Genomic DNA, 11,489 nt, shown 5'->3' with positions numbered 1-11,489 from the left:
TTACCGCTATCCTCTAGCATAGGTATTATCAACTGAATCAACAGATATATATATTTCAAGAATATGAAACAGGCATGCATATATACCATATCACATGCTACAATATATCGCAACATTTGCTAATTAACCAACATGCATCTATCACAAGATAATGCATATACATATATACATCACAACAACAGTATAACGGGTAGAAAACTTGCCTGAGCGACTTGGGGTGATAAAAGGCTCGGGATGAGTCTGGTAACCTATAAACAACAAGTAAGTTGGAATTAAACCAAAATCACTTGTAAATCTATACTTTAACTAACTTAGACTCTAACGCTTGTTTTGCGCTCACTGATTCGCTTAAGTCACTCGGGTACCCTCGGCTCCACTATTTTTAATAATTTAACCTTTACGAGTTTTAAAGCGATTCCTTCGCGAGTGTCTTACCAACTGCCTAACACACTTACCATAAATGTTTCATACATTAATTAACCCTTTTTGGTCTTTAACCTATGTTTCAAAGTAAGGCGAGGGGAAAAGTTTCGTTCGCGAAATGCCGTTACTTGAAACGGTCGTTTCTCCTAAACCGTGCATCGGAATCGAACGAACTACATATCAAAACGAAGCTCGTAACATGAGATATCTAAAAATGGCAGTGGTCATAATCTAGCAGGGGGTTCTCGGGTCCTAATGCTATGCACAAAAACAGTCCAAAGAAAATCGGACGTTACGACGGCTATGTTTACGCGATTTCCAATATTTTAAACCATTCAAACCCATTCCAAATCAACCTCAATTCCAACATACAACCAACATCCATCCTCATCACATCATAACAACCCCAACCAATTCAATTTAATCATTCATACTTATGCCTAAGCTTAACTTTAATCATACTTAAGTTCTTTTCATCAAAACCTCAACATTTACCATTCCATTTCACTACCATTTCAAATCCCAAACTCTAATCACAACAACAAGCTACAATATCATCCTACTAATCAAAATCATCTTATAATATATAGGAATCTAGGGTTTGGAGATGGTATACCTTCCTTTGAGTGGTGGGAGGAGCTAGGAAGCCTTAAGAAGCTTTGAGAAGTCTTAAGAATGCTTGGATCTTCAAGAAAAACAAGAAAAATTTCAAGTTAAAAACTTGAAAACACTATTCATTGTCTTCTTATTTGATTAAATGAAGAAGATTGAGAAGGAATTAATGGCTTAAACTCATGATATAGCCCTAACTAAGCATGAAGATGATTAGGGAATTTACTCACCAATTTAGGAAGCTTGGATCTTGAATTTTTGAAATTTTCTTGCCTTATGAATAGTGAAAAGCCGAGAGCATGATGAACCATGCCTTGGTTTCTTTTTGATTTTGATGAAAATGATTTTGCTTGGCTTGGTTGGCTTGTTTTTGTGTTTGATTTAGTTAATTACCTTGTTGCCCTTGAATTTGTGTGGTTAAAAAGCCACCACACCTCCTTCCTTCCCATGTCATGCTTGTGTCACCTTGCACATGTCATAATGCTCCCACTTGTCCACACCTTGTGGTTTGATGATGTCACAATCCCTGGCTTCTTGTACAAGCTTGTCTCTTGGTCACTTATTTGTTTTACGGTTCGCTTATCTTTCGTTCTCGTTTATCGTTTGAGGGATCATACCCGGGATCTTATTACTTAGGTTCCCTTAACCTTTCTCAATATATTGTATTCCTTCTATGATCCTCTCTTATAATCCTTTAATTTAAATCCTTTTTATCATGTTACCTTATACTCAATTCTCTCCGTATCTTGTGGATTTCTGGGAAAAATCAAAGTGTTCGGAATTGGATTCTGACGATCTTTACATACACTTATATACCACATAGAGTACTAATAATATCCCATAAGATCAATAACAGAACCCCTACATAGCGTGGCATGAAAAGTTTTCTCGTTCAGCAAAAACACTATTCATAAGGGTTTCAAAATTTCTAAAAAATTGGGGTTATTACAGTCTCCCCTCCTTAAAAGGATTCCGTCCCGGAATCAGATAGAAAACAAATGGGGATACTTTCTTAGCATTACACTTTCTAACTCTCGAGTCAATTTTCCCACATTGTGGTTCTACCACCAAACTCTGCCTAGTTTGATAATCCTTCTCCTAAGCACTTGTTTCTTTTCACTCTATAACCCTTCCTGGTTGCTCCATATAGGTTACGTCGGGTTGCATATCTATGCGCTCATATGCCTCTATTTATCTAGCATCTGAATTACACTCTCTTAACCTTGATACGTGAAACACGTTACGACCTGCTACATGTTCGGGGTTAGGGCTAGCTCATATGCTAACTTCCCAAACGTCTTAATATATCCAAGGGTCCAACAAATTGTAGACTTAGCTTTCCTTTCTTTCCGAACCTCATCAATCCTTTCCAAGGGATACCTATAACATTACTAGGTCCCCTATTTCATACTCTTTATCCTTTCGTGTCAAATCAACATACTTATCATGTCCATCTTGGGCTACTACCAGCCGTCCTCTGATTAGATCTATCATATCCTTGGTCCTTTGGACTACTGCGGGTCCGAGCATCTTGCGCTCTACAACTTCATCCTAACATAAGGGAGATCGACATTGTCTTCCCTCAAGGATCTCATAAGGCGACATCTCGATAATGACATATGATCTATTGTCGTAAGATAACTCAATCCGAATTAAGTGATCATTCCAAATTCTTTCAAGTCTATTGCACAGACTCTCATTATTGCTTTTAGCATTAGAGCTTCTGCTTCTCAATACCCATTCTTTTCCAGTTCGTAATCGCTACTACCTTCCGTTCCTAATATTATACTGGTTATACTTTTGCTCGTTAGCGTTCTATAACCTTTTAATAACCACGTCAACCTTAGTATCACGAATGTGTTCCCATTCCGCATACTACCACCACTTTATTACTCCTTTTTCAGTTGTTTCTATTTTCCAAAATTTGATCAATCATATAGAAGTAAAGGAATTTGTTGAGAGATCACTATGATCATGAACACTTGTTATATCGCATAGTTAGTATAGAAGGTGGCCAGCCTTTAGTACTTGACAAGCAATTAAACAATAGCTGGTATCCTACTCGGCTTCTATCACACAGATAGATAGTCATTCGGCAATACCTCCCCTTCTGGAAGGGTTGTTCTTCTCAGCTTACATGAAATGAAAAGAAGAGAAAAGAACGAATTGAAGAGAATTGTATATTCATAAAAAAAATTTTATTGCCATAAAATATCTGGCTTGGAATCTACCTCTGAACTATAGAGGTTTGTCATAGAAGAACAAAACATATATGTATTTATATCAACATCAAGTATTATAGCATCGCATTTCACGTGCCTAAATATTTTCGCTATCCCGTCCATCATTCTATGGACCCATGCTCTTCCTCGAGCTTATACACAATCACCTTTGAAACTCCCTCGACATCGAAAATCGAATCTGGGATCTCATTCTATACATCATCGTTACTAGAATTCTATGATCGCACCGCAACCTTCCTCGTATAATAATACGACTCTCTTATTGATAAGAAAGAATAATAATTCACTAGGTAGATACTCTACTTAATTAGTCTATCAATGATAACTTATACACTACCACGACCCGATTAGTGGTACTCAATCTCAACACCCATTCCAATACAACTCTCACGGTTGTAATCAGCTCATTACTCACAGAATCATTGCTGCCTTACTATGGTCCACCACTGACCTACTGTAGTCATTCACGTTCCATGAAATCTTAATATCTAACCATACCGAGTCCATACATGTCGTATCAAATCCTTCTAAGAAGGTAACATAATCACCATTTCTGATTCATGAAGAACACTCCTGATCCTGACATACATACATGACATGAAGCAGATAAAATTGCAGAAGAGTTTCAATCAAAGCAACGATAGCAGGTTAATACCATTCTAAATCATATGCCTTAAATAGAAGACTTAACTCAAAGGTTCGTCTAGTCCTTTTGGAAACATGGTCCTGGCTTATCTCAAGATAGTATCTTCTGATATAGATAGCCCGCTCATGGCGATTACACGAATTAAACCTTTACCAACTACTATTACGGTTGGGTATTGCACAGTCATCAGAAGGAATGTCAATCTTCCAAACCATAATACAACCTTTACGGCTTCAACCATCATCACTGTATTCCTTTGGCACAAGCGCCTATAATTATCCTCTTACCTTTAAAGTGTCGGCCACCTCTTTGGCCTTTCCTGATAGTAAAATTTTCCTTATAGTCAATGTCATTTTAACCACCTCCTAATAAATTTTCTACCTTATTTCAATCACTGCTTTTGTGAAGATGTATTCCTTAAAAGCTGATGAGTAAAAAAAAACTATCACCATTTTTCCATAAGTTATTGCCTCAGTCTTTAGAGGTTAATCACTGTCACGACTGACTCTCAATCATAATTAGAACATTTTTTTTATCTTAAGTCCTAATTACCCTGAACAATTTCGACCATTACTGGTTCGATCCATACTTTCTCGTGGTTTAACACGTGCCCCACTTGGCATCATTATAATTACGTCATATTTCCTTTATCCACATTTCTATTCTTGAGAATTTTGAATATTACCTTTTTCCTTATAAAACCTCTAAGGTTATCCTTCAATCGTTCCTCCTGTATTCCCTAGATACAGGGCATATTAAAATGCCATTTACTGATACTAGAACCATTGTCTATATACTTCTGAAAAATTTCTCCACTGATCCTTAAAGGTTATTATTACCTTAATCCTTTCCAATTCATACTGTCAAAACTCATACTATCCCTATTAAGGGTGAAATGCCAACCTTTATGCATTCCCCCTAGGATTCGTTTTAAGTTACCGATGTTCTATCCTTAATTCCACCTTTAAAAAGGTACAAGCATCCTTCCATGGATAAATCAAGTCATACATCCCTGATAGGGGTGTCTTATTCAATCATTCCCACCTCGATAGTCTATACCTAACTTCATAATAGCATCCTTATTCAAATTGAGGTCAATCCATATGGCCTCCAAAAGATAACAACGGTTATCCGCTTTTCTTGCCTAATTTGGTAACGATAACAAGGATGTTCTGGAAGATATTGGTCGTGTTCAACGTGAACCTCTTCTTAATAATTCCTTATTTACTTTTATTGTTTAATTCAACAGTCATCTCAATGTTGGGATATCTCTCATTCCTGGTGTCTCCCTTCCTGGGTATCATGCCACCGGTCTTACATATACTTCACATTCTTGAAGGTCACTTCCTTCATCCAATTTTCCTAATTTCTTACTTCCTTGTCTCCTCAGTCTATCCGCGTCTCATATTTAACCTTCGAACTATCTCAAGTTTTCCTCAAATCCTCCCAACTTACAGGGGATAAAATATATGTATCTCTTATTCCTTCAATCATCAACTTTAACTCATGGTGAATCACCCTCATCCTGACGAATGCATACTTTTCTATTTCTATTGCTACGAGTCATTAGGGTTTCCTCATACCCAACTCCCTTATCATACCTCAAACTCTATTGCCGTTATATTCCTTTCCACTTCAATTTCTTTTTTTTCTTTTTTTATTTTCCTTTCTCTTATCATTATTTCATGAACCAACACAACATAAGCATTGATTTCAACATCCCGTCATTCTGGATTCGTGCCCTTAGAACGAATCTTGACAACTTTTACAACTTAGATTCATAATTTATCATACTCGTATGCCTTTGTTCTGACTCTAAAGCTTTTACACTATCTCCTTATCTTTGGGAATTACTTTCCCGAAAATAATTGGCTGAACTTTAATCAGTTTATCATAACCTCTGGCTCCGTGCCTTTCTTGGTCTTTCACCAGCGGGTGGTCTCTCTCTTAGGAGGGTAAGTGACAAAAACAGTCCTTTGTGGTTCGTCAATCATTTAGAATCTCAAATGATTCCTCTATTTCCTTTAGCCAGGCTCTTGCCTCGGCTGGGTCAGCTTGTTCCATGGAACTCTGAGAGCTTAGCGACTTAAAGGTCCTGAAAGAATTTCTCACCGCACTGTCTCCTCAGGGTGGTGGTTGGGGATAATAGTCTAAGTTCTTTTTAGACAGGTCCATGAATTGCCGTATAGGAGTACCGTCTCGGGTCTCCTTTCCTTACTCGACTTTCTGTTTCCTTAGTATGAAATGTTTCATCCTACTCCCCATAATTGGGGTCATCTTTTTAATTTAAAATCCTCATTTTCCACTCCATTATGTCATGGGTTCCTTCTATCTTGATGGCGACCTCCCTGACTATCACGTTCAGGGTTTGCTCTAAATCTTATTCCTCAAACTATGGCTCTCATCTAAGTTCTCATCCTTACGCTCTTGAACTTTCGGAACCCAAATTCTATAGGAATACCTCATTATTCCCTTATCATCTCTCTCGGTATTAATCTCATATCTATTTGTTGGCTCTCTGCCTTCATTCATCACTTTTTCTGGCACAATATGTTCCTTTCCAATAATTCGGGCTGTATTGCAATCTCAAACAACTTTTCGGTACCGGCTCCGGTTACCTTCATATCTATTTCCATTTTTTTTTTTTTTCAAAATCTCTTATCAACCCTCCCAAAGTCATTATCATCTTGAGTCTCTCCTTTTTACTAAGGGCATCAGCCACCACATTGGCTTTCCCCGAATGATAAAGAATCTCCCAATCATAATTCTTGATTAGCTCTAACCACCTCCTCTGGCGTATGTTGAGCTCTTTCTACGTAAAAAGGTACTAGAGCTCCTATGGTTTGTGTAAATCTTGCACTTCTCTCCATACAAGTAGTGCCTCCAATCTTTAGGGTAAAACTATTGCCACGAGCCTAAGCTCATGGGCGGGGATATCGAATTTCATATTACCTTAATTGTCTTGACATGTACGCGATTACCTTACCGTGCTGCATAAGCACGCACCCTAAGCCCTTGTGCGAAGCGTCACTACACTTCACAAAATCTCCTTTTTCCATCCGGCAATGCCAGCATAAGGGCCATCACCAACCTCTGCTTCAGTTCTTGAAAGTTGTTCTCGCATTTCTCTGTCCATTCGAACTTCTCAGTCTTACGAGTAAGCCGCATTAAAGGGAAAGGGGCTACTATCTTTACAACTTGAACGAACCTCCGGTAGTGACCGGCCAATCCTACCTCTGGTAGTCGACCAAACCATGGTCATCAATTCATCAGTGGTCCTTTATCCAATCCTGTCAGGATCCTCCATGGGATCCTCCTCAACAACTATCCCTTCTAGGACAACATCCTCAACCGCTAAATCCTCAATATCAACATCATCCGGTCCTGCATTAGGACACTCTATCGGATCCACAATCCGATCTCCAATTAGTACTAAAATATCATCGCGATGTTGCTCCTCAACCTCAGGGTTCGGAGTCCCGCTACCATATACGATAACGAACTACGCTCCTATCACGATATTTATAAGGGTTCCCATAAGGGTTTTAACTGTCAGTGCTACGTTAGGTAGCCCGACTATGAACTTGGCAAGAGTTCTTATTATCTTAGTTAACTTATTATCTTAACGTCCCATCATCTCTGAGGTTTATAACGCTTGGCTCTGATACCATTTCTATAACACCCCCAGATCCGGGGTCGGGGATCCGGGTCGTCACGAGTTCCATTTCCCTTAATAACACCCAATCTTAATAATTACTCAACTACTCTGTACTGTGACCCCACAATAAACACACACACCACACGTTATAGTCTCAGAGATGAACATCCAAAAATAACCACAAGTCATTTTATTCCACAATTATCTGCCAATACACCTTAAAAGGTTTTTCTGAATAAATTTACATTTCTTTGCCATTATTACAATTCATAAATATAAATAAATCTGGTCCATCAAAAGTTGAAAGCCTAGCCTATTGGTAGTTCCTACCTCAGCTACGGCGGCATCAATGCTTCTAGAAATCTGCGGAACGTCTCCTATCGCTTGCGAATCGGGAGCTTGGTTCTGTTCATCTTTTCTATCTGTTGTTGTGTGATGAAAGAAGAAAGCAAGGGTGAGCAGCAAGCCCACCAAAATAATATGTATAATGATTAACAATATATGAGCCTACTCATAATACTCATGAAAGTCTTGGTCAAAAGAAATGAACCAAGTTTGATATCTTAATGCGATGAAGTCGCAAAATATTCAGTATATATACATATATACTTTCAAAATATTGGAAGTCCTCTTCCATGCATAATATACACAAAGTCCCAGTGTATAACTGTATAAAAAAAATATCGTTGCAAGGTGATCTCATATATCTAACCTTGTCTCAACGTTTTCTGAAAATCTTTGTCATTCATAAGACAATTATTAATTAGATATAAGTTTAAAAGATGAGGTTACCAAATACCCCCAATATACTTATATCTTTCCCAATACTACTTGAACTACCACCGTTCAAGTTATAATCAGTTTCAAAAGTTCATCACATAGATGAGACTACAAGACAAGATTTGAATAGATTCAATCTTTGAAATATTATTGAATGAAATAAAGTTACGAGATACTTATTTAGTCCCAATATATATATCCACATATATATATCTCTTAAACATTTCCTGGAACCTCTGTTATGTAAAGTATGAACAGAGTTTGAAACATCCAATGAATTTTGGAAAGGAAAAGAATTTTGGCATAAACCAGATATCTTGCTGATCAGGCAAAGATACCAATAAGTAACCTTTTCTACTAGTAGATGGATGAATCCCCCCACCGGTCATCACCCTGGCCACATAAGGACCTTGTGCTGGACCGCCACCCGGCCTCTTACGCGTTGATGGACTGCCACCCCGTCACTTACACTTCATAGACCGTACCCCCGGCCTGTCGCTTATGCCGACTCAATTAGATGGGCTTACTTCCCGAATATTGGGCAAGTAATCAATTCATTTACCAAAACTGCAACCTCGTTGCGAATATAAAATACACCACAGAGCCGGATTCCCCAGGTTTTGAGCGAGTATTTAAATCCCCTTAAAAAGGAAGATCTTAAATATAAAAATGAGTTTTGGGATCCGCTCTGACTTTAAAAATCATTTTGAAGACTCGAAAACACTTTATAGAGTGTTTGGAGTAAAGCTGATTTAATGAAGTAAATCAGTCCCCAGAATATTTAGAAAATGACTGAATATTATTATTTAAATAATATTCCCATAAAGAATAATCTTTATAAAAATAATTGAAGTAGAAGTATTAAAACTATACTTGAACGAGTATTAAATAACCAAAGATATACTTATATGAAAGTATTATCTTTATTTGAATAATCGAAAATAAGTTTGATTATTAACACCTTATTCTTTAATAAAATAAAGAATATATTTCAGTAATAAGCGGAGTCATAGATCCTCAAATGAATATTCAAATAATATTCATTAAATAATATAAACTGAGTCATAAGCCTTCGAATGAATATTCAAATAATATTCAATAAATAATATAAAAGAGTCATAAGCCCTCGAATGAATATTCAAATAATATTCAAATAAATAAATAAAAGGAGTCATACGCCTTCGAATAATATTCGAATAATATTCAATAAATAATATAAAAGAGTCATAAGCCCTCGAATAATATTCGAAATAATATTCAATAATAAAATAAGTTAAAGTTATCGAATAAACCTTATTCGATTAATAGTTTGGAAAACTATAACCATATATATATATATAAATATATATATATATCCATATCCATATATACAAAATCTACTCGGGATCCTCGACTCCCGGTTTTAGAAAATATTTTCACCTTTGGGTCCCTATATTAAGGGTATATGCAAGTTACCGCTATCCTCTAGCATAGGTATTATCAACTGAATCAACAGATATATATATTTCAAGAATATGAAACAGGCATGCATATATACCATATCACATGCTACAATATATCGCAACATTTGCTAATTAACCAACATGCATCTATCACAAGATAATGCATATACATATATACATCACAACAACAGTATAACGGGTAGAAAACTTGCCTGAGCGACTTGGGGTGATAAAAGGCTCGAGATGAGTCTGGTAACCTATAAACAACAAGTAAGTTGGAATTAAACCAAAATCACTTGTAAATCTATACTTTAACTCAACTTAGACTCTAACGCTTGTTTTGCGCTCACTGATTCGCTTAAGTCACTCGGGTACCCTCGGCGCCACTATTTTTAATAATTTAACCTTTACGAGTTTTAAAGACGATTCCTTCGCGAGGTGTCCTTACCAACTGCCTAACACACTTACCATAAAGGTTTCATACATTAATTAACCCTTTTTGGTCTTTACCTATGTTTCAAAGTAAGGCGAGGGAAAAAGTTTCCGTTCCGCAGAAACGCCGTTACTTGAAAAACGGTACGTTCTTCTCCTAAAACCGTGCATCGGAATCGAACGAACTACATATCAAACCGAAGCTCGTAACATGAGCTATCTAAAATGGCAGTGGTCATAATCATAGAAGGGGGTTCTCGGGTCCTAATGCTATGCACAAAAACAGTCCCAAAGAAAATCAGACGTTACGACGGCTATGTTTACGCGATTTCCAATATTTTAAACCATTCAAACCAATTCCAAATCAACCTCAATTCCAACATACAACCAACATCCATCCTCATCACATCATAAAAACCCCTAACCAATTCAATTTAATCATTCATACTATGCCTAGCTTAACTTTAATCATACTTAAGTTCTTTCATCAAAACCTCAACATTTACCATTCCATTTCACTACCATTTCAAATCCCAAACTCTAATCACAACAACAAGCTACATATCATCCTACTAATCAAAATCATCTTATAATATATAGGAATCTAGGGTTTGGAGATGGTATACCTTCCTTGAGTGGTGGGAGGAGCTAGGAAGCCTTAAGAAGCTTTGAGAAGTCTTAAGAATGCTTGGATCTTCAAGAAAAACAAGAAAATTCAAGTTAAAAACTTGAAAACACTATTCATTGTCTTCTTCTTTGATTAAATGAAGAAGATTGAGAAGGAATTAATGGCTTAAACTCATGATATAGCCCTAACTAAGCATGAAGATGATTAGGGAATTACTCACCAATTTAGGAAGCTTGGATCTTGAATTTTTGAATTTTCTTGCCTTTGAATAGTAAAAGCCGAGAGCATGATGAACCATGCCTTGGTTTCTTTTTGATTTTGATGAAAATGATTTTGCTTGGCTTGGTTGGCTTGTTTTTGTGTTTGATTTAGTTAATTACCTTGTTGCCCTTGAATTTGTGTGGTTAAAAAGCCACCACACCTCCTTCCTTCCCATGTCATGCTTGTGTCACCTTGCACATGTCATAATGCTCCCACTTGTCCACACCTTGTGGTTTGATGATGTCACAATCCCTGGCTTCTTGTACAAGCTTGTCTCTTGGTCACTTATTTGTTTTACGGTTCGCTTATCTTTCGTTCTCGTTTATCGTTTGAGGGATCATACCCGGGATCTTATTACTTAGGT

Source organism: Apium graveolens, chromosome 6 (assembly GCF_009905375.1).
Source record: "Apium graveolens cultivar Ventura chromosome 6, ASM990537v1, whole genome shotgun sequence".
Classification (NCBI taxonomy): domain Eukaryota; kingdom Viridiplantae; phylum Streptophyta; class Magnoliopsida; order Apiales; family Apiaceae; genus Apium; species Apium graveolens.
Note: the sequence above shows the minus strand (reverse complement) of the source record.